A 24432-nucleotide genomic window follows, 5' to 3' on the forward strand; every position below is an offset into this window, starting at 1 on the left:
AAGCACGTGTGGTGACAGGAGAAGGTGCCACTGCCAACACCTCGAGCACCCACTGCCTCAGGGTGTGTTACCTTGTGCGACCCATCACCTACCCCACAGAAGAGAGAAGAGACGTCGCTCTGATACTGCCATATGTACGCAAAGCGCCTGCACAAAATAGTCAACAACAAAAAAAGAGTGTGCGGCGGCAGCCAGAGCCTGTCCTGCCGGGACACCCTCACCTGACGCCGCCAGTGTTTACAGTTGCTGTAGCTACAGCAGCCAACGGCCGGCCAGCGCTGTGCACCGAGCACCGAGGCGGCTCCGGCTGCACCCCGCACCGGTGAGTACCCCGACGGCGCCGCCGCACGCGGGCACGGCCCCATGCCCTGCAGCAGCCCTGCGCCCCCCACGTCCCCGCACCTGCCGCGTCATCATAATATCCTATCTAACAAAACGGCAGGTTTTAGGTCGCGCGAACCCAGGGCACCGCTCCTTCTGCTCTGCAGTGCATCTATTTCCGTGTTGACAAATCAGTGCCGGGTGAGAGGACTGCTGCTTAAAGTTCTTGCACGAAGTTTTATGATAAATATGGTGGGAGATGTACTACATTTTTTAAAGTTTTATTTTAACTTTTAAAAAGGCCCTCCTTCTTCCACTCTGTATTCAGAACTTCGAAAAGGCATATTACTCAAAGATAGGCAAGAGGCGAGGGCTGCCAGTGCCGACACTAACGAATAGCCTGGGACATACACAGAGCGAGAGGGAACTATTGTCCAAAAGTCGCACTTAAAATAAAAAACTTTTGACAGTGAATATCGCTTGTTCACGTTGCTTTCTGCTCACGGTTATGTTAAACTTTTTCACTTGACCAGAGTATGCTGTTATTATCAATGCTTGTTCTTTTTTTACTATGAAATTATATCTATGCTGTAAGTGATGTAAGTAACAACACTACTACGACAGGAAGCCAAGCTTGCTGTCTTCCTGATCAGGTGTAGGAAGGTACCAGGATTTCCGTGTGTTGAAAGCAGAAGAGTCGAGCTAACTGCGTTTTATTTATTGGTCTGTGTTAGTCGTTGCAACTGTGAAACTAAATATGCGAGTGCCATTGATCAAAAGTACAGTACCAGGTGATAACAGGTGGGCTAAGACAAACTAGGCAAATGCAACGAGAATCAAAATGAAGGAGGGCCCCCATGAAGTAGAGTTACAGGAGAGTGAAGCAAAAACCAGAGTCTGTCTGACCAAGAGTGAGGCAGGTTAAAGTCATGGCGGAGGGGGGGGGGGGGGGGGGGGGGGGGGGGGAGGTCAAAGGATGAAAGCACTGGTGCTTAGTGACCAGTAAATGAGGCATGGTAACTTGTGAAGGGAGCAGATTTACGAGTGAGGAAGGGTGAACAGGTGACAGGGCAAAGTGAATAATGTATGGTGCTTGGTGGCTTTTGCATGAGGCAGAGTGTCGTATGAGCAAGGAGGGGAACCAGTGCGGCGGGCGACAATGGTGACAAGTGAGCCAGGCAAGGAGAAGGAATACCGGTGAACCACGTAATTCCTTCGAGTGTCAAAATGGGGCTTGACGTTGCTTCCACTTCCCTGGAATGTTGTTTATTTGATGTCCTTGAAGGCAGCATGACCAATCTAGGGATATGAGGCAGAGAGCAGTGAAGGGGTCAGTGACTCTGTGAGTGACACACGAGGAAGGCAAATGCTCAGTGGGACAGTAAATGACCAGTGAATGAGGTAGCGTAGCCAATGAGTGAGGCAGGGGGACCAGTGAGAGGGATAGTATGGCCAGTGAATTATGCAAGTTGACCAGAAAATAGTTCTCTGTTTCGAATTAATGTAACATAATGAACAGACAATAGGGATAGGTGACTAATTTCCATTAAGTATGACACAGAGGCCACTGAGTGAGCTAGAATGACCAGTGAATTCTTCAGCTTTTTCTTTTCTTTCTTCTTCCTCTTCTTCTATTGATTATTGTTATAATTGGTAGTAGAATCCTCCTTCCCAATTATTAATATGACAAGTTTTATATAAGAGTTATCACATTTTTAGATGATGGTACAACAGCAGCACTATGCACATCTCTGGTAACATAACATATATGTGTACGAACGTAGTAAATTGGGTCATTTGTGGTTTCCAATATATATTTGCATCAAACACATATGGTTGTTCGTGACTTATTACGTTCCACTAGCTAAAACAAATCAACAGTTGCATAAACTGTACAGTGTAGGTGTTTTAATTACTTAGTGGTACTCATTGTATTGACAGAAATAGAAAAAAAGGCTCGATTGGTGACCCCTAAGTTTGTTAACAACAATTTTTCTATTTACCTGTGCAAAGAGCTGAACCGAGTTATTCTCGCTGGCGAAGTCTATCCTCTGGTAAGATACCTCAGTGGTTCATGCACCCACCGTATAACTATCTATACAACAGCATTGAGACTTGCAATACATGTGAGATAGCTCAGGAGGTTGCAATGTGAGGTAGAGAGATCATTATTTACCTGGATGGTCATAGCTTGGAAATCTGGCAATCTAGGACTAGGATTGATGTATATTCTACAGCAACTGATGTGAACCAGTGATTGGTGTTGAACTGTTATCAGGGTAAGAAATGACACCTACCCTACCTGGTGGAGGAAACAAATAAAGCAAGAGAGCCAACGTTCGCCATAGGAGGTAGTGGGGGCCCTTCTGCATGAGAATCACTTACAACATGGGGCCAGTGGTGCAACTAACAGCACATTTCCCCCCAAAATGGTTATGTGTTTTATAGGCGCTTCTGAAGAGGCAGTCATGACATTTTCAAACGCTTCCCACCGGTCTACCTTATCAATAAATGGTAGTTCCATTCGAGGATGGTGTACCCCAGGCACAATCATGAAGGCTGTTTTCCAGGACACAAAGGCATGTTGAATTGTGGTTTCACAATAAAACCCTGGAACTCCATAGAGCTTGTGTGGAAATTACGTCTGTTTACCTTCATGTGCAGTCCATGTTCCCTTATCTTGTGCCAATACTAGAGTTACGTGTCTCGTGTAGTCTACCTCTGTATCTGGGTATGTGAGGATGTCATCTATATACAAGACCAGGAAAATATCAAGATATTGCTGTAACACTTTGTTTACAAAGACTTGATGCTCGCCTGGGACAATGCACAAGCAGAAGGGGCTATCGAGGCGTTTGTAAAGCCTGTACCAGTACAGAGTTTTGATTGTCCTGTTCCATTCATTTCCGTCATGAACTCTTAGTTATTAGGCTTTTCACAGGTATAATTCGTAATAGATCTTTGCCATTTTCACCTGATCAAGAAACATTGAGATGAGTAGAAGCAGGTAATGGTTGATGATAATTACTTTATTCAGGGGACTTGACAATGGATACATGGTGGAGAATGCAATTGTCTAATAAAAGAGAGAGGGACCCCAAAGCCAAAGGGATAGGGTTCCGTAATCGACAAAAAGTCAAAATCTAATTCCCTTTGGGCGAATTAACATAGAACGACTAGTTCTTACACACAAAACATATAAAAATACACCATATCAGAACAGATGATATGGTGTATTTTTATATGTTTTGTGTGTAAGAACTAGTCGTTCTATGTTAATTCGCCCAAAGGGAATTACATTTTGACTTTTTGGAGAATGCAATTGGCCTTAGGAATGAATCTAACAAGGATGCAGCCCGAGATCTTGTTGGCCGAAAGAAGCTCTTGGCTGTTTGATCTAGTAATTTTTTCTTATGTTCTTGATCGGCTACAGTCAATGCACAAGAAATGTTAGCATAATGTACCAACAGTCATTGGAGGGGGAGCGTATATGCCTTTTTCTGGTTGAAGTCATATGCAAAATGGGCATTCTGAGCTGAGAGCTGTATATGGGTCTCATCCCTGACCGCACCAAACTGTGAATCAGATACATTTTGCAATGTGGACCCAGTTGGGCTATTGGACCGTTAATTAACAGAGGTGGAACAAAATTCCCAATTCCCTACAGTAGGTATAAATAAATCTAGTGCCTCTAGTTCCCCATCACTCCTCACAGTCATAGAGGGCAACCATAGTATACCGAACAAAACTTCAACTGCGGGGCAGCTAAGATGTTGAAGGCGATGGCATTCTTATGGTTGTAGCGAAGACAAAGCTTGAGCAAAGCATTAGTTTGACAGGCAGCTGTGGTGGATTATAGAGTTTTTTGCAAGACATTAAAACCTATATTTTTGTGTCAATATAAAGACAATTGCAAACTACCTGTTAAGATCAGTTATAATTAGTCTGTAAGGCACTGCGATTATTTCTCTTCTTCTTTTCTTCTCTCACTCTCCTAGCGCTAAGATGCCTCTGTGGTGAATGTTTACACTTTCGTTATTTATTAATTCATTCATTCAGGCAGTTAGTCCACATGCAAGTTCAGTCCTTCAATCTTTTCTGGTTGGATCTTTCTACTCATGCAGCAGACAATAATGTGAGCAAATCATGCATTAATAACATTGCCAGGGGCTCGTGATTCAAGGGCAAGATCCACTCAATTCTCTTTGTGAGAGAAGCATAAGTGAGCAGGAAGGGTAACGTGAGCATTAGTGGTCTGCAGACGTTTACAGATTAGCAAGATGTTTTGGATATAGAACACAGGCATCAACCTTTCCTTTCAGTGCTTGGTATTGGAGTTTCCCTTCCTAGAAGCCATTGACGCCATTGGACCGTCCACAAAGGACCGGATTTGAGCAGTGGCACCATCCTGAGGTGTAAAGGGCAATTGTGTTGGATATCAAAGAGGGAGCCCCAAAAGTATTCCTTGCAGGACGTCTAAACGGAAAGGCAAGGAGGCAAACCTGTTGCTTACCAAAGCCAGACTGCAGCACCGTGTTCTTAGCTTGTGAAACTGCTATGTTCAAATAGGAAGGGGTCATAGCAGTCAGATTATTTTCCAATGGCTGACAAAGCAGCCTGTAATTTAATTTATTCTGCCTGGGCGTATGGGAATCAGTGGGTTAGGCAATCTCTCAGATCAGGTCCTAAATATTTAGGTGGGATCAGAATGCATCTTGTTGCCTCGCTACCCTCACCCTCTAGTTTTCTCTGTGAGTCAACCTCTGATCGCACCATAAATGAATTTGGGATAGGAAGGTATGTTGAGGAGTCGATCTTACTGAGAGCAGAGGAAGATGAAGACACTCCAGTCAGTCAACTGCTGGTTTTGACCATTAATAGCTATACTAATTAATAATGTGAATGCACTTATGTTAGGTTGGGATGCTGCAAAAAAACAACCTAGAAGGAACACCCATTTTACGGTGGGCTGCAGAAAGGTAAGAGGTACAATTGCTGATCTGAAAGGTAATGCAAAGCATCTTCAAAGAAACCACAACCTCTACATCTGCTTAGGCTCTTTAAATAATCTTGGTCACCTGTTAAGAGTCTTTTTGTGTCTTCAGAAGTTACTCTTAAGTCTTGACATAGGGGTTTTTCTTTCAGACACTTTCATATCCAGCAACAGCCTTATGTCTGGCCTGCAGGTGGATATGATGCACCAACGTGGTCCACTGAGTGTAGTTTCAGGCTACGAATTTTTAAAGCTTTTCATACCAATTCTAAGAACCAAATGGAGTGTCATTTCTATTCATAAATTAAAGCTTTCTAATGTACCAATTCCTTAAGTTGTTCCACTTCTGCTACATGGTCTCCATAGCAAGGCTGCAAAGCATTGACTTCTGCCTAATATAACCTAGATTCTCAAGGGAGCCACAGCAAAGGTTTAAAGAGAATTGTCCTACCCTTGAGCTTCAGAAGAACTAGCACAACCCCGACTCTCCTGCAGACTGCACTGCTTTTACTAGGAGAGAGCACAGAATTCAGGGCCCTTTTATAGTGACCTGAACAAGATGGCCCCTGGGTCGTGCAGGATCTCCAAATCTTGTATGATCCATGAAGAATCAAGATGGCCACTAAATCCCACAGGAAAATCTCTTTTTGCAATGTTCTTGCAAGGCTTTGAGCCTAAGGCTTACTATGCCACAGGACGCCAGCTATACCTCACTGATGAGGCCTAACTAGGCTAAAACTGGTCCTTGCTTGCTTGTGCTCCCACTGGAGATGGGCTGGTAAATGTAAGTTGAACTGTTTGTTTTTATTGGGACAGGAACTATTACTGATTTGCATATGACTGGCATCTGTCTGAAATGCAAAAGTAGCTAAATAAATGACGGTCTGTAACGCATCCTGAGCAATTACCGGTGGTTGAGACTTTTGCAAGTATTCATTTCTCCAGAGCAAGACAGAGAAAACGGCTACTAGGGAGAGGTGGGGGGCTTCTCCCCAAAACCAAGGGCATACTTGTACAGATCCTCAAGAGTGTGGCAGTAGGTGAAGCAGCCACAGTGATGATGGTGGCAGCTCCTGAACAGTGAGCCCAGTGACAGTGGTGGTCAGTGACTCTCACAAGTGGAGGGCCATCTAGTCATTGCCAAATCCAGTGACAGGCAATGTGATAAATCACAATGATTTAAGACTCATGTTTCAAAGCTCTCAATCATGGCTCATTAACAGATTTTATAACAGGCCTTGTCTGTGAGCTATGGAATTAAGGCTGAAGGCAATGCGAGTTTCTCATAGTGCCTGTCAGTGGGCCAAAAAATAAAATTTAAAAACGTACTTACCCACACTTCCTCGCATCCTCGCTACCTCGAATACTTCTGGAGCCTCAGCCAACCCTCTCCAAATCCCAACGCTGCTCTCATGCTGCAGAGGATCAGCATGAGAGCAGCGTCAGGATTGACAGGAGCGGGCTGCCTCGACACTCCAGCAGGGACATGGGCCCTGTGCCTGCTCCACCCAGCTGTCTAAGACAGCTAGGTGGGGAAGTTCACACTGCCCAAGTCAGGCTGGCTGTCACAAGAGACATGCACTGTGTAAACTGATGGAGTGAGCACCAGTCCCCTGCTGCCTGTCAGCAGCAGCCTCACACCCAAACACTGCTAGGGCTGGGAGCAGTGAAAAATAAAATAGTAATGAATTTTATTACCATTTTATTTTCCACTTTTTCTGCACTGGTAGCAGGGGGGCGACGCTCCTTTGCCCTAATGGTGGGACCGCCGCTGCCGAGTGGGCGTAATGGAGGTTGCTGGGCCTTTAAGTTGATAGAATGGGGCAAAGGTTTACTGCCACACATTTGGAGCACCTGTTTAGACCTCATGCACCACACCAAAACACTTCCCATATAGACCATACTGAACACACACACTTACATACCCGTGCAATTTAACTCAAACATACGGCTTAACCTAATACGCAATGATGATAAGTATAAGCAAGTGCAACTATATCTCTCTAAAGAACATTCGTTTCACTCCATATATCGGTGCAGGGACACATTCTCAGTGACACATTAGGAGCGCCCTCTGAAGTTTATGCATAACACTAAAGCTCATCCTTTATAAGCCATTCTATAAATCCATACTGTACTAAGCACAGTGAAGGGAGTAACTTCCTGCTCGCTCTATTGGAAGTGCTTTGCGGCTTGCCCGTTGTAAGAGGAGCTATAAGCATACTGCTATACAATACAACAGAACAATACTAACCTAATGCAGGGTCAATAACTGATTGCTTAGTGGATATCTTCCTAGTTTTACTGAATTTTGTTTTGATGGGAGGCATTCCGGGTTCAAAGAGCCAGATTTAAAGTTGAACAGATAGTACTCAATCCATCAGGGTGGCGTAGGGCATTAGGTGTGCTCCCCTTATAGACTACCGTCTGCCAAGTTTAAAGATTGCTGCTGGCCAAGCGGACATCTGTATGCCTTGATAGGAACTGCTGTCATGGTGGTTCCTGTCGAAGTACAAAAAGTTTAATGGACGGCCACTATTGGTTTTGACGTCCGTATACCAAACATTACCAAAGTTTGTGTTTTTAAGAAATAAACTCCCAAAGTGGGAGTTTGTTTTTGAAAAACAAGTAACTAATGCTCCCCACATCTGGGGAGTTTTTTTCCTAAATAGGGTGGGTGGTGTAATTTCCTTCCTGTGGCGTCCACAGTCAGACCATCATATGAGATGTAGCCAACAGGGGCTTAAACTGATGAGGAGCCAACAGTTTGCCCGCCTCATCTAAAGGGATTGGTGGACAGGGTACACCATCACGTCCAATGGAGTACCCTGTCCGTCAAGCTCTAAATATGGCTCGGAGATAGAACAACATTGAAGAATGAGCAATTAATCTAAATAGATACAGAATCAAGATGCACAGTTTCAAGTTACATGCGGTCCACTTGTTACACTCACCTCGAACTTGGCCCATTCTGTGAAAGCCACACTCCTATTCCATGTTGAAACTACCAGCATTTACCTTATGCCCTATTTCCAAACTCAAAAAGCAATTAATTGTCGAGCTTGTCTTTCTCTTTACTGTTTTCTCTCGATAACTTACCAAACGTGAAGGCCTCTTGTGCAAATACCCTAAAGAAAATTCATATCTAAATAAATACATTCACTGCCTCATCGCCCTCTGTGCAGGTATTTTTTGATGTAGATGGAGAGGCACTAGTCAGAGTGGCTTTGGACATTGAAAAAAGTTTAAATGGTAAAAAAGAGATGGTCAAGCCTGATGCAGGGCCATTATTGGACCCATTTGTGGCATAACTCCAATGCTGGCAAAGCTAGTATTTTATTAAAAGTAAACACGCTCATCAACCAGTGAATAGGCTCCGTAGAGTGTACAGTGTTTTCAAGGAATGCTGCTCTGCTATCAGACGAAATATACTCACCACTGCACCGTCAGCAAATGACACCAGTTCAGTGTACTGAAATGAGCCGACCAATGCTTTGTCCTTCAAATGCTTTAGACTGACCGATTATGGAGTCTGAGCATACTTCTGAAGAGGTTCCTTCATTATTGGGTGCAAGATGCGTTTAAATGTCTGCCTCATGTGTAAAGTAGAAGTGTCTTTGTTACAGGTTTCATCATTGTATTTCCATGTCAGTGAAGGATACTGGTTAATTTAAATCTGAAAAAAAATCAGTTTTAGAAACTATCCTCAACTACCTTAGTTACTTATTTACTTAATTTATATCCACATATTTCCACGGACACTTGTGCAATCGGCTAGATAGCCGACACAGGATAATGTGTTTTTATTAAAAATAAAGACATTTGATAATTATATGGTGATGTTCTAATAAACAAGGCAGGGATTGATTTATCTTTTTTGCACATCAAACAGTTTCCGTATTCAAGATAGAAGTAAAGGTGTTAATGAGCAGCCATGACACCACAGATGCATAGAATAACAAGCACTGGCAAAGTCAATATGTCTGCCTCTGCAAGAAGTATTGGTTTAGTGTACTTTAGCTGTGTTATTTATTAATGTGTGAAGGATGGTATGAGCTTTGAATTAAAATTTGAAAAAGAATGGAAGTAGCAACACGAACAACGGTTGTCTTAATACAGTATTATGATATCGTGAACACTACACTTTTTTATGGGCGATTGGCAGTGCTTAATATAGAGAAAGGGATGGGTAGTGATAGGTAATAAATAAGGTGGAGAATGTGTAGTGTGATAGTAAATACGCATTGTGTTTAGTGGAAAGGACTGTTTAATTTTAATGTATGAACTATTTAATTTAAATTAATGGGAATGGTGCAAATGAATTAACATAATCATGTAATGATATTGAATAATTTTATATAGTGCACGAATGCCCTAGGGTGTCTTGGTGCTGGTATCTGCTAGAGCAGGCACTAAAACAGGAACATATCACAGGGGGCAAAAAAATAGCCAAGTCTCAAGGTGTTTCCTTAAACCTGACAAGTTAGATTGACCTGTGCCGGTAGATTGTTACAAAGTTGGCATGTAGTGTAGACAAAACCTTCTGCCACCCCATGTCATTCTCTTAAGTTTAGGAACATCAACTGTTCTGAAGGTAGCAGAGCACAGAGGTCTTCTGGTAAATATACCTTGAGAAACTCCTCTTTAGGTAATCCGGTTCACTACTGTGAAAAGCTTCATGTGACAAGCAGAGTGCCTTAAAAGCAATTCTATTCCTAACAGGGAGCAAATGCATCCCCACTAGTACCTTTGAAACTGACTTGAACTTGGGGATTATCCTAAGGACTCTGACGGCTGCATTCTGCAGATTCGGAATCTTTTTTAATGCTAGTTATCTAATGCTTGTCATAAGGCATTACAATAATCCAGCTCTGTGACCTCTGATTTCTGTAGATCATATGGTATGAAGGGAAGAACTTTTCTTAAGGTATGCAACAAAAAGAAACAGGATGAAGTGAGTTTATTAATCTGGGCATAAAAAGAGAGGCAGGGGTCAAAGATCACTCCCAGATTCCTGACTGAGAATACTGGAGTAGGGAGAGGCCCAAAGATAGAGTCCACCAAGATTGATCCCTGAGTGTAGTGTCCTTGCCAAAGAGAATAACCTTGGTTTTATCCGGGTTCAGCTTGAGGCTGTTATTGTTCATCCACTCAACCAGTGCGCCTATACAGCTGTTGAAATGGTGTGCAGTTTCAGTTACATTGCAAAAGAGTGACAAAACAATGTATGTGTCATCTGCGTATGCAACGGATGAGAACCCAGATGTGTGAATTAGCCTAGTCAGGGGGGCCACATAGATGTTAAAGAGCGCCTGGCTCAGTGATGACCCCTGAGGGATGCCACACTGCAGTGAGAAAGGCTTAGACACAACGTCCCCCAAGGCAACTGATTGTTCCCTGTCGGAGAGGGAAGAGCGTAAAAGATCGATAGCTGAACCAGGAGAAGTGTGGCTCAATGGTTAGAGTGGCAGACCCTGATGCAGTGGTCTAGCCCGGGACCAGGGTTCAATTCCCTGCCTCGGCGGGTCTTGGGCTCAAAAATTCCACGGACCTGATAATTCTCGCCTCGGTGCCTATTCCAATCATGGAGTCCCACTCTGCAACTCTGGGCAATAGCTTGCTTAATCTTCACAACGGCCCCCACAACGCTAAGGATGCCTGGCCTCCACCTTGGGGGTGCCCAGGAGTGGACGCCTCACAGGGAAAGCCAGGATGGGTTCCACAGCGGTATTCGTACAAGCGCCTTGAGACCCTTGCGGGTGAGTAGTGCGCTATACAAGTGTCAATTTACATTTTTACATTTACAACCACCGATTCAGGCAATCCAGTAGGACATAATGGTTGACAGTGTCAAAGGCTGCCAACAGGATCACCACAGCCTTCCCCTTATTATCCAGAATGCTTGTTAGCTCCTTGGTTGCCACTACCAGAGCCAAATCTGTGCTATGATTTGGCCTAAAGCCGAATTCTGCGAAATCCAAGATTCCTTTCACCTCCAAAAATGCAGAGAGTGCGATGATCATGTGTTTCCAGAGAAATTTTGCCTAGATAGGGAGGCGGGATATAAGACGATAATTCTTCTCCTCATTTTGATCTAATCAAGGCTTCTTCAGCAAAGGGATTATGGAGGCCTTTTTTTCATTCAGGAGAGAAATGTCCTGATCTAATGATAGTATCCAATAGTGTGGTTAGTTGAGGAGCAACTTTCTCTACTATATTATGTATGATTTTTGGTAAGCAGGGATTGGAAGGGGCTCCTGATTTTAGTTTGTCTAATAACGTCTGCTACTCCTTCCAAGGTGAGAAGAGGGAAATTACTAACGTTGTTCTTATTAGTAACTACCCAGTTTGTTTCCAAGACCGGGCTTGTGGCCACACAACTGGAGTTCATTTTTATATGTATTTCTTCCACTTTGTTTTTTAAAACATCCACTAATTTGTCACAAAGTGGTTGACTCAGGGACAGTATACAACAGCTGCTTAAGTTGGAAAGCATCAGGACTGTTTTAAAGAGTTATCTTGTGGAGTTCCTAGCTAAGTGATTTTTTTCTCAGAAATTATTGTTTTTTTTCAGTAATGATCAATTTTTTGTAATCTAGGATGTCATGATTATATCTGATCTTTTCTTCAGTGTGATAGTTACTTCTCCATACTTTCTCCTGTCTTTGGCATTTCTGTTTTAATTCCCTAAGTTCAGAAGAGAACCAGGGTGCTGTGGGCCTGCTTCTGCAACTTTTAATAGCTTTGGGGGTAACCAACTTGATAACTGCCGCCCTTATCCATACTGTTCTGTCTATGTTGTTTGTGCCAAATGGCTGGGACCTATCCAAAATATTAGTCAGGTCAGCTTTATTGATTTTGTTCCAAGCTTGAACCTTTTTGCCTTGCATAGTTTAATTGGTGAAGGAATTGGAGGCAAATGTTTTAGGCTAAAATCAACAGCCTTATGATCTGACCGGATGATAGGTAAAATAGCTTTTACTGTAGATCAGGGTTGTTTGTAAAAATGCCATCAAGAGTGTGCCCTGCTACATGTGTGGTGGTATTCACTAACTGAATAGGATTGAAACCACTCAGAATGTCACTTAGCTGTTCCAAATCTTTATTGTTGGCATTAGAAATTGGGGTCTCTGGTTGGCAGATGTAGGTACCTTTGTCCTAGTAGGGACCCTTGCTTCTATTCAGGGTAAGAGGGATATACTTCTAAAATAACCCCTGATCACCCCCTTGGTAGCTTGGCACGAGCGGACAGGCTTATCTCAGAGGCAGTGTGTAAAGCATTTAGGAACACATACAGTAATACAGTGAAAACACTACAAATGGACACCACACCAGTTTAGAAAAATAAGTAATCTTTATCTAAACCAAACAAGACCCAAAACGACAAAAATCTACAGTACAGTAATACAAATATAACTTTCAGATGGTAGAAATAGTTCAGTTTAAAGCAAAATTCAGATACTACACGTTTCACACAAAGTACCTTGTATGGTCATGCATCAGTTCCTTACACTCAGGGCAGGTGGATGAGTTGGCTCCTTGCTCCGGGGGAGGTAATTCGTCGGTTCCTAACTGCTGCGTAGGGGAAGTGATGCATCAGTTCCTTACCGGAGAGGAGGTGATGCGTCGGTTTCTTACTGCGTGGGGAGGTGATGCGTTGGTTTCTTACTGCATCCCCCAATGATGCGACAGACTTGGCTCCTCGATGTAATGCAACGAACTGGGACGAAGCATGGATTCTTGCAGCCGCACAGCAGGGCTTGTGTCGAAATCGGTGCAGTGATCTCAGACTTCGTTGCACTCGATGAGGCGTGCAGCAATTTCTCGAGCAGTGGCAGGTGCTGTGACGGTCTCTTCGCCGATGCTTCAGAAACAGGTACAGATGTGTCACGCTTCTCGGTGTTGCGCGGATTTTCCAGCTCCCAGCAGAAAACAGTCTCTAGAGGTCCAAAACAACAGCAGGCACTTCTTTGCAGGTCAGAACTCCCAGAAAGGAAGTTCAGGGGAGCTGGAGGTGAAGTGTTTGTGTCCCTGAGACTTCAGAACAGGAGGCAAGCTCAGTTTCAAGCCCTTGGTGATCTTCTTCAAGCAGGAGACACAGCAAACAGCAAAGTCTTTTCTCCTTTCCTTGGCAGCAAGTAGCCACTGCAGGCCAACCTCAGGCAGTAAACAGCACAGGGGCAGTATTCCTCCTCAGCTTCTCGGGCTCTTCTCCTTGTCAAAGGTTCTTCTTGATTTCCAGAAGTGATCTAAAGTTCTGGGGTCTGGGCCCCAACATTTAAACTACAAAACCCTTTTTTCTCTGGTGGCAGAGAAGCCCTGTGCTTGGTCAAAACCACTTCTGCCCTCTCTGGTGCAGCATCCTGGCAGGAGGTGGAGACAGCATTGTGGAAGGCAGACCAGGCCCATTCAGGTGAAAGGAAATCTCCTCCCCCTACTCTAAATGCAGCCAAGGTCTATTCAACCCAGCCCTGACACATCAGGCTCTCTGGAGCCACTGCTCCTCCCAAGCTCCTGACACTCCAAACCCAGACATGCAATACACAAACCAACCTGGCAGAGGCATACTGGATGGCTAAGCAAAAAAAAAAAACACTTTCTAAAAGTGGTATTTTCAAACACAGGATGTAACAAGCATTTGCAATGCAATAGGTCTCGCATTATGAAAGTTTGAGCTATTGGTCTTGTAAATGACAATTTTTTTATTTATGTGTTGGTTTTGAAAATAGCTAAATTAATAGCTTTGTCATTTACAATGCTTATAGTTATAACTTTCGCAAATGTGACACCTATAGCATTTGTAATGCAACATGTTTTATATTTACGTGACTTAGATGTATTGATATTACAAATAACAACGGCTTTTAATTTTTTAAAATAATTAATACTTAAATAAAAGTGATTGTAATTTATAATGGCAGTAGCTTAAACTTTTGTAAATAACGTTTGTGAAGATTATGTTCAGTGTATTTTATTGTGATGAAAATCCAAGAACAGAAGTGAAATATTAACTTCTTTTTGTGACATTTGTAATAAAGCTTTAAACATTGAGAGAACATAATTGAACCAGTTGTTGTTGAATGGTTGCACAGATTGATGCTGTGATGGCGCGGAGTGATGATGTGGGGATGCTGAGTGGTGCTGGGGTGGTGCTGAGTGATGCTGTGGTGGTGCTGAGTGATGCTGTGGTGGTGCTAAGTGGTGCTGTGGTGGTGCTGAGTGGTGTTGTGGTGGTGCTGAGTAGTGCTGTGGTGGTGCTGAGTGGTGCTGTGGTGGCGCTGAATGATGCTGTGGTGGCGCTGAGTGATGCTGTGGTGCCGCTGAGTGATGCTGTTGTGCCGCTGAGTGATCCTGTGGTGGCGCTGAGTGATAATGTGGTGTTGCTGAGTGATAATGTGGTGGTGCTGTGGTGGTGCTGAGTGATGCTGTGGTGGTGCTGAGTGATGCTGTGGTGGTGCTGAGTGGTGCTGTGGTGGTGCTGAGTGGTGCTTTGGTGGTGCTGAGTGTTGCTGTGGTGGTGCTGAGTGATGCTGTGGTGGTGCTGAGTGATGCTGTGGTGGTACTGAGTGATGCAGTGGTGGTTCTGAGTGATGCTGTGGTTGCTCTGAGGGATGCTGTGGTGATGCTGGGTGGTGCTGTGGTGGTGCTGAGTGATGCTGTGGTGGCGCTGAGGGATGCTGTGGTGGTGTTGATTGGTGCTGTGGTGGTGCTGAGTGATAATGTGGTGGTGCTGAGTGATAATGTGGTGGTGCTGAGTGGTGCTGTGGTGGTGCTGAGTGGTGCTGTGGTGGTGCTGAGTGAGGCTGTGGTGGTGCTGAGTGATGCTGTGGTGGTACTGAGTGGTGCTGTGGTGGTGCTGAGTGATAATGTGGTGGTGCTGAGTGATGCTGGGGTAGCGCTGAGTGATAATGTGGTGGTGCTGAGTGATGCTGGGGTAGCGCTGAGTGATGATGTGGTGATGCTGAGTGGTGCTGGGGTGGCGCTGAGTGGTGCTGTGGTGGTGCTGAGTGGTGCTGTGGTGGTGCTGAGTGGTGCTGTGGTGGCGCTGAGTGATGCTGTGGTGGTGCTGAGTGATGCTGTGGTGGCGCTGACTGATGCTGTTGTTTAATTTTTTAAAATAATTAATACTTAAATAAAAGTGATTGTAATTTATAATGGCAGTAGCTTAAACTTTTGTAAATAACGTTTGTGAAGATTATGTTCAGTGTATTTTATTGTGATGAAAATCCAAGAACAGAAGTGAAATATTAACTTCTTTTTGTGACATTTGTAATAAAGCTTTAAACATTGAGAGAACATAATTGAACCAGTTGTTGTTGAATGGTTGCACAGATTGATGCTGTGATGGCGCGGAGTGATGATGTGGTGATGCTGAGTGGTGCTGGGGTGGTGCTGAGTGATGCTGTGGTGGTGCTGAGTGATGCTGTGGTGGTGCTAAGTGGTGCTGTGGTGGTGCTGAGTGGTGTTGTGGTGGTGCTAAGTAGTGCTGTGGTGGTGCTGAGTGGTGCTGTGGTGGCGCTGAATGATGCTGTGGTGGCGCTGAGTGATGCTGTGGTGCCGCTGAGTGATGCTGTTGTGCCGCTGAGTGATCCTGTGGTGGCGCTGAGTGATAATGTGGTGTTGCTGAGTGATAATGTGGTGGTGCTGTGGTGGTGCTGAGTGATGCTGTGGTGGTGCTGAGTGATGCTGTGGTGGTGCTGAGTGGTGCTGTGGTGGTGCTGAGTGGTGCTTTGGTGGTGCTGAGTGTTGCTGTGGTGGTGCTGAATGATGCTGTGGTGGTGCTGAGTGATGCTGTGGTGGTACTGAGTGATGCAGTGGTGGTTCTGAGTGATGCTGTGGTTGCTCTGAGGGATGCTGTGGTGATGCTGGGTGGTTCTGTGGTGGTGCTGAGTGATGCTGTGGTGGCGCTGAGGGATGCTGTGGTGGTGTTGATTGGTGCTGTGGTGGTGCTGAGTGATAATGTGGTGGTGCTGAGTGATAATGTGGTGGTGCTGAGTGGTGCTGTGGTGGTGCTGAGTGGTGCTGTGGTGGTGCTGAGTGAGGCTGTGGTGGTGCTGAGTGATGCTGTGGTGGTACTGAGTGGTGCTGTGGTGGTGCTGAGTGATAATGTGGTGGTGCTGAGTGATGCTGGGGTAGCGCTGAGTGATAATGTGGTGGTGCTGAGTGATGCTGGGGTAGCGCTGAGTGATGATGTGGTGATGCTGAGTGGTGCTTGGGTGGCGCTGAGTGGTGCTGTGGTGGTGCTGAGTGGTGCTGTGGTGGTGCTGAGTGGTGCTGTGGTGGCGCTGAGTGATGCTGTGGTGGTGCTGAGTGATGCTGTGGTGGCGCTGACTGATGCTGTTGTGGTGCTGAGTGATGCTGGGGTGTCACTGAGTGATCCTGTGGTGGCGCTGAGTGATCCTGTGGTGGCACTGAGTGATGCTGGGGTGGCGCTGAGTGGTGCTGTGGTGGCGCTGAGTGATGCTGTGGTGATGCTGAGTGGTGCTGTGGTGGTGCTGAGTGGTGCTGTGGTAGTGCTGAGTGATAATGTGGTGTTGCTGAGTGATAATGTGGTGGTGCTGTGGTGGTGCTGAGTGATACTGTTGTGGTGCTGAGTGGTGCTGTGGTTGTGCTGAGTGGTGCTGTGGTGGTTCTGAGTGATGCTCTGGTGGTGCTGAGTGGTGGTGTGGTGGTGCTGAGTGATGCTGTGGTGGTGCTGAGTGGTGCTGTGGTGGTGCTGCGTGATGCTGTGGTGGTGCTGAGTGGTGCTGTGGTGGTGCTGAGTGGTGCTGTGGTGGTGCTGAGTGATAATGTGGTGTTGCTGAGTGATAATGTGGTGGTGTTGAGTGAAGCTGTGGTGGTGCTGAGTGGTGCTGTAGTGGTGCTGAGTGATAATGTGGTGGTGCTGAGTGATAATGTGGTGGTGCTAAGTGGTGCTGTGGTGGTGCTGATTGGTTCTGTGGTGGTGCTGAGTGATAATGTGGTGGTGCTGAGTGATGCTGTGGTGATGCTGTGGTGGTGCTGAGTGATGCTGTGGTGGCGCTGAGTGATGCTGGGGTGGCGCGGAGTGATGCTGGGGTGATGCAGAGTGGTGCTGTGGTGGTGCTGAGTGATGCTGTGGTGGTGCTGAGTGATAATGTGGTGGTGCTGAGTGATGCTGTGGTGGTGCTGAGTGGTGCTGTTGTGGTGCTGAGTGGTGCTGTGGTGGTGCAGAGTGGTGCTGAGTGATAATGTGGTGGTGCTGAGTGATAATGTGGTGGTGCTGAGTGATAATGTGGTGGTGCTGAGTGATGCTGGGGTAGCGCTGAGTGATGATGTGGTGATGCTGAGTGGTGCTGTAGTGGTGCTGAGTGGTGCTGTGTTGGTGCTGTGGTGGTGCTGAGAGGTGCTGTGCTGGTGCTGAGTGGTGCTGAGTGATAATGTGGTGGTGCTGAGTGATAATGTGGTGGTGCTGAGTGATGCTGTTGTGGTGCTGAGTGATGCTGTGGTGGTGCTGAGTGGTGCTGTGGTGGTTCTTCTACAAATCAAAGGTCCTACGCAGTGCATTGACCTAGGGGCATGCATAAGTTAATGTACGTTCATAGCTCGTCATTCCTACAACATCCGCGGATCTAAAAAAACAAACTGGCTGCTTAACAGGGACATAAACAGACGAGGAAAAAGGAGTAACATCTGAACATGGTGTTTTAGTGAGGAGATTTTAACCAACCATCCATCTGTAAATGCTTTCAGCCCTCTAGGAATCCCAATAGCTACAGTGCGGCAGGGGCTAAGGGGAAAGGAAAGGAGCGGGGGACAGGGTTGGGGGCGTGCCAAGGAGAGAAAGGGAGTGGGAAAGGGTGGGAGAGTGGAAGGGAGAGAAATAAAGTAAAGAGGTGGGGTAAAAATGAATATGACGATGTGAGAAGGAGGAGGGGTGGATCCGAAGAAAGAGGAGAGAATAAAAAGCGAGAGAGCTGGGGAAAATAGTGAGTGTAGTGAATTGGGGGGCCGCAGGTGAGGGGGTTTGTACAATGAGAGACAGAGTGGGGCTGGGCGAGTGTTGACAGGGAGGAGAGTGGGGCAGGGGACTAAAGCCAATGCTAATAGAAAGTTGGAATGCAGATGGGATTCTAACTGTAACCCAAAAATGTTAAAAGCTAGAGCGCAGGGTGCCGTCAATGCTATAAAAATGTATAAATTGAAAGTAAAGGCAGGCGCCTGCCATGTTGAAATTTTACTAATGCCATACCTATTGTATTGCAAATACTTGTTTAATTTTGGTTACCGATCTGTGTTGGATCAGTGACTAAAAATACAAGCATTTGCAAGGCAATAGGGGTCGCATTTGTGAAAGTTAAAGCTCTTGGTTTTGAAAATGATAAAAAGCCAATGCGGTATGTGCTGTGGGTAGTCTCTACAGCAAGACGTATGTCAGGATTTAAAAGCGCAGGCAGTGGCCAATTGGAGGAGCAGGCCTTGAGGACAGCATGCATCTTAAAGGGGCGGTGAGCTGCTGACAATAGACGCATGGATACCATAGTGAAAGTAGCACGGCAAGGTGCGCTGTTGAAAAAACATACAAATGTTTTAAAAGTAGATTCAGTTGAGCCGCCCAGCCCAAAAGTAAGGCGCGCAGCTGGCATGTTAAATCTGAAGTACGTTGTGTCACATTGTAAATGAAAACACAATATTTAAAGTTAAAGTGCGACGTCCCGGTGAGTGCTTTTTGGTCAATATAAAGCAGCCACACAAGAGTTGCTACTATCATATTTTAAGTTAAAGTGAGATGTTGCGTTATGCCCTTTTTGTAAATATAAAGCGTTTAATAATGCACAATGTCCAAAGCAGCTGTAGCCAAGGAGGGGGAGCGGGCATGTGCGATGAGCGCTTTTTGTAAATATGAAGCGACCAATAAAGCACAACGTCCAAGCAGCTGTACCCAACGAGGAGGAACAAGCTTAAAGCAAAAAAAAATGGAGAAAGTGAAATGCAAGCAAAGAGAAAAAAACCGAATACGGGTGAAGAAATGAAGGGTGCAGGAAGGGGGGCTTAAAAACAATGAGGAGAGGACAGGGAGAGAAGAGATAGGAGTGAGAGAAAACGGGCAGGAAAGGGGGAAGGAGGAAGTACCTGAAGCGACGGAGAACAGAGGAGACGAGTTTGGCAGCAAACAGGGCGGTGGACACATGCTGGCAAATGGTGACCTGCAGAGCGTGTAAATGGGAAGAGCGGCCGTGGGAGGGGAAGTAGGAGAGTGCGAAGTGCAGGCGGGGGTGGGGGGTGGGGAGCGGAGCCTTTGAAGTGTGTGAGGCACTGACAGACAAATGGTGGTTTGTGACGTAGCTGGTTTGTGCACGCGCACGGAGCACATAAACTGTGGCAAATCTGCCATTGGTTTCAGAGCTTATTTGGCCTTCAATACTCTTGTCTATTTATCACTTACGTGATAAAATAGTCGAGACCTAAAAATCACCCTCCCTAAAAGATGCATTTTAACATTCTGAGTTCAGGCATATCAAACTTTATTTTCCAACTTGTTCCGAGGGGTAGTAATGTTTATAAGATGTTATAAGAAAACTCCCCATTCTATCCTATGGGAACAGGTAGCCTTGCAATAGTGAAAAACGAAATTGGCAGCAATTCACTATCATGACATGCCACACACACCAGGGCATGTCCTACCTTTCACATACACTGCAACCTGCCCGCAGGGGTGCCGTGGGCCTACATTCGGGGTGACTAACATGTAAGAAAAGGGAAGGTTAGGGCCTGGCAAGTGGGCACATTTGCCAAGTCGACATGGCAGTACTAGACTGCACACAGGCTCTGCAATGGCAGGCCAGAGTTACATTTACAGTCTGCTTGTGTAGGTGGCGCAATCAGTGCTTCAGCCCACTAGCAGCATTTAATTTACAGGCCCTGGGCAACACACAGCAAAAACACAGGAGGCAAATGCAAAAAAATGCATGGGAGACCAACACCAATGGTGCCAGGTCTACCAGTTGGGATGTTCCAGATGGAAATTAAAGTCACTTAAAAGTGTAAAATTATGGTACTGCATACATGACTCCAGGATCTCACCTAATGCATCTAGAAAATTGGCTTTCGGGCTAGGCGGCCTGTGGATCAGCAGCTCATTTAAAGTGAATTCATTAGTTAGCTTGCATCTAAAGAGCATAGCTTCACTGTCTACTAACATAGCAGGTTTACAGGTGACTTCGAGGTGGTCATGATGGACCACGGCTAAGCCACCTCCTGCTTACCAGCACAGTCTAACCTAGTAACAGCATACACTGCTGGTATTGAATCCACTAAATTTGAGGTCTCAGCAGCCCATGTTTCAGTTAAAAAAGCAATATCAGGCGTTTGGGTGTCAATATGATTAGAAATTCGACTTTGTGTTTAATAAGAGAGAGAGTAGTGATTAAAGTGCATTTCAGTCTGGTAATACCGGAGTCTAGGGGCTTGGGGGAAGAAAGACATCCTGGCATGTATGCTGTCAAAGTTTGTTCCACCAGGCATGTGAAGTTGCAGTGGCTACAACGTGCATTATCCTGACCCTCACTGGAATTAAAAGTTTTACAGGGCAAGAGCCTCCCTGTGTTGAGCTGAATCAGCCGTTCTCTGGTTTACTTTAGGGAGGAGAATTGGCATGGGGTCCTGGCGCATGGCGCGTTCCAGTTGCGGTTGGGCACAGATGAGCTTGTCTTTGTAGTGTCCGCTGCACACATCCGCTGCACGTCTGCTTTCAAAGGCTCATTAAATACAGAGCTTAGATGGAAGGCTAGACCGCTTACCAAGATGGTGTCTAGTTGTCGCTTGCCCAGTACCCGGCTCTAGACCCTGCGGAGGGACAGTGAGAGTGCAGAAAAGCTGCAATTCAAATTGAAAACAAAACAGGTGATGGACCGAATGTGGATCAATGTCACACATTCATCCCAGTCCAAAGATCTGGGCCCAAATCCATCGTTTTTTTGCACTCCACACCACCCTGGGTTAGACAATGGCGATATGCAAATCAGCTCTGACCCTGTGCCCCATGGGAACAGTCCAGTCCGAACTACAAAAGCCATGTCCTTCCCAGAACGGAATCAAGCATCCGAGGACCGGACCGGTTTCGAGGTAACACCTCTCATCAGCCCGGCTAGCTTGACTCCAGTGGTGGGACCCACGTCTGGGCATCCCCAGCGCACTTATGGCGGCAATTGCAAACAAAACAGGTGATGGACCGAATGTGGATCAATGTCACACATTCATCCCAGTCCAAAGATCTGGGCCCAAATCCATCGTTTTTTTGCACTCCACACCACCCTGGGTTAGACAATGGCGATATGCAAATCAGCTCTGACCCTGTGCCCCATGGGAACAGTCCAGTCCGAACTACAAAAGCCATGTCCTTCCCAGAACGGAATCAAGCATCCGAGGACTGGACCGGTTTCGAGGTAACACCTCTCATCAGCCCGGCTAGCTTGACTCCAGTGGTGTGGAGTGCCAGGGACCCATGTCTGGGCATCCCCAGCGCACTTATGGCGGCAATTGCAAACAAAACAGGTGATGGACCGAATGTGGATCAATGTCACACATTCATCCCAGTCCAAAGATCTGGGCCCAAATCTTTGGACTGGGGTGAATGTGTGACATTGATCCACATTCTGTCCATCAACTGTTTTGTTTGCAATTGCCGCCATAAGTGCGCTGGGGATGCTCAGACGTGGGTCCCAGGCACTCCACACCACTGGAGTCAAGCTAGCCGGGCTGATGAGAGGTGTTACCTCGAAACCGGTCCGGTCCTCGGATGCTTGATTCCGTTCTGGGAAGGACATGGCTTTTGTAGTTCGGACTGGACTGTTCCCATGGGGCACAGGGTCAGAGCTGATTTGCATATCGCCATTGTCTAACCCAGGGTGGTGTGGAGTGCAAAAAAACGATGGATTTGGGCCCAGATCTTTGGACTGGGGTGAATGTGTGACATTGATCCACATTCTGTCCATCACCTGTTTTGTTTGCAATTCAAATTGAAGCACAATGTGCAAAATTCAGTAGTTTTTTTAAAAAAAGCATAAACAATTATAAAACAGAATAGTATCCCCTCCGTCTGACTGCCTTCTCAGTGCATTTAAAGCAAATGTTGTGTCAGTAGGCTTATTAAATACAGAGCCCGAATGATACACGAGACCGCCTACCAAGACAGCATCTAGTTGTGGCTCATCCACTACCCGGCTCTAGACACAGCCAAGGGAAAGTGCCAGTGCAGAAAAAGTGCAATTCAAATTGAAGTGCAATGTGCAAAATGTAATCTTTGAAAAAAAATAGTTTTTCTTTAATAAAAAGCATAGACAATCATAAAACAGTATATTATCCTCTACATCTGACTCCATTACTCAGTGCAATTCAAGCAAACGTAGTGTCCGCATGGTTCATTAAATACAGAGCCCGGATGAAAGACCAAGGGCTAGATGTAGGTAGAATAGATTTACCGATTTTTAATTACCGAATTTTACCGATTCGGTAATTAAAAATCTGTAAATCTAAGGGGTGGGTATGTAGGTATTCCAGATGTGCTGGAGTACCGAATCGGAAGAATTCGGTATTTTACCGAATCGGTAATGCCCATTCATTCCTATGGGCTTTGAAGCCCATAGGAATGAATGGGCATTACCGATTCGGTATTTACCGAATCGGTAAATACCGAATTTCACAAGGGTGCAGGGGGTGTCACTTTGACACCCTCTAGCACTCCAAAAATAGGCATGTGAGCCATGTGGCACACAGACATGCCCTAAGGGCATGTCTGTCTGTCACATGGCTAGGTGTGCATGCACACATGTGCATGCACACCTGAATTCGGTATTTTAACACCCAATTGGATTGGGTGTTAAAATACCGAATTTGTAGGGCCTTTGGGACTCAGAAGAGTCCCACCTACATCTGGGAATTACCAAATCGGTAAAAATACCGATTCAGTATTTTACAAATTCTGTAAATTTACCGATTCGGTAAATTTACAGAATCTGTAAAATCTGGCCCACTACATCTCAAGATGCCAAATACCGGTCGGAAACGGCCAAATTCGGCCGTTTCCGACCGGTATTTGCCACCTACATCGGGCCCCTGATCTTCTACCAAGATGGCGTCTAGTTGTGGCTCGCCCAGTACCTGGCTCTAGACATGGTCGAGGGAAAGTGCAGGTGTGGAAAAGGTGCAATTCGAATTTAAGCAGAATGTGAAAAATTCATTAGTTTTATTTACAAAAAAAGCATAAACGATCATGTAAACATGTAAAAAAGATGAATGAAATTTCCACCATAACATTGCAAGTAAGCATGGGCGAATTTTGCGAATTGGCATTTCGCGAATTTGCGGATTTGCGAATTGGCAATCCGCAAAATTCGCGAATTCATGCGAATTTGCGGATTTTTTTTTTTGCGTGTTTGCGGGTGTTCGCGAGGCGCTTTGCTTGTTCGCGAGGCGCTTTGCAATTTCGCAGTTTTTTTTTTTGCCTGCTTAATCACTGCCACCCTCTTGTTTTTTATGCCCATCTGCCCTCTGTACCACTTGTTTCTGTGCCCTTCTGCCCTCTGCCCCACTCATTTTTTGTCCCTTCTGCCCTCTGTCCCACTTTTGTGCCTTTCTGCCCTCTGCCCCACTTAGAATGGCACCGGCAAGCTGCCAGCGCCATTCTAAAATAGCTAGAAATAGCTTCAACAGGAAGCACTAATAGATAAAGTAAAGCAGGTGCTCCAGTTGAAGGTCAAATTAAGTTACACAATCATTAATCACCCCAAGTTTGGGGTGATTAATGATTGTGTAACTGAATTTGAGCAGCACCTGCTTTACTTTATCTATTAGAGCTTCCTGTTGAAGCTGACTTTTGTAACTATTTTAGAATGGCTTTGGCAGCTTGCTGGCGCCATTCTAAAAGAGTTACAAAAGTCGGCTTGAACTTTTGACCCAATCCGTTCCATTCGCGGATTTTCGTTCGCGGATTTTGCGGGAAATTCGCGAATCTCGCGGATTGCGAATTTACCAAAAATCCGCGAAATCTGCGAGCGGAACGGATTTTCCGCTCATGCTTAATTGCAAGTGAAGAAAGGTGGGAAGCATATTTTCTTATCTCAAAGTAAATGGAATGCGACAGGGTGCGTACATAAGAGGTA

The 24432-nt window shown here is 45.6% G+C and overlaps 1 protein-coding gene across 3 annotated transcripts in view; it reads left to right on the forward strand.

The window, feature by feature from the left end:
- The first annotated feature begins 256 nt into the window (after nucleotides 1-256).
- LOC147708002 (uncharacterized) overlaps nucleotides 257-24432 on the forward strand; it is a 507148-nt gene continuing 482972 nt past the window's right edge. For all 3 annotated transcript variants that reach the window (XM_086926813.1, XM_086926814.1, XM_086926815.1), the window contains exon 1: nucleotides 257-322. The gene's annotated coding sequence lies outside the window, so the exon portion shown is untranslated. The remainder of the gene's footprint in view (nucleotides 323-24432) is intronic.

The sequence above is a fragment of the Lissotriton vulgaris genome, chromosome 6 (assembly GCF_964263255.1).
Source record: "Lissotriton vulgaris chromosome 6, aLisVul1.2, whole genome shotgun sequence".
NCBI lineage: Eukaryota > Metazoa > Chordata > Amphibia > Caudata > Salamandridae > Lissotriton > Lissotriton vulgaris.